Genomic DNA, 436 nt, shown 5'->3' on the forward strand with positions numbered 1-436 from the left:
GCTGATGCCGTTGACATATCCATTATCTTTTATGATATGCAAATTCTTATTATTATCTTACCATTATACTATCGTTTTGATGGCAGAATAAGGATCCCTTTATTAATATCTTTCAACGTGGGTCGCCAGCAGACAACTCAGAACTGCGCATCGTCTGCTCTCCCTCGCGCTGGGCAGAGAAACAAGCCTGTCAGTCCAGCGTTGGCGGGGGAGGCATTGAATCTTTTGTATGGGTCTCTTCCTGAATGGTAGCAGATTTTTATTTTCAATATAATTACAAAACAAATATAACATTGAATACAAATGAACCTTAAATAGAAGATATTGTTATGCAAAGCAGTAAGATCTACAGTAATAATGTCAACAACTATAATGATAACAGACAGATAGATTAAGTTAAAACAAATCCTAAGCGGGCCCTCCAGCTTACAACTGT

Source organism: Penaeus monodon, chromosome 32 (genome assembly GCF_015228065.2).
Source record: "Penaeus monodon isolate SGIC_2016 chromosome 32, NSTDA_Pmon_1, whole genome shotgun sequence".
NCBI lineage: Eukaryota > Metazoa > Arthropoda > Malacostraca > Decapoda > Penaeidae > Penaeus > Penaeus monodon.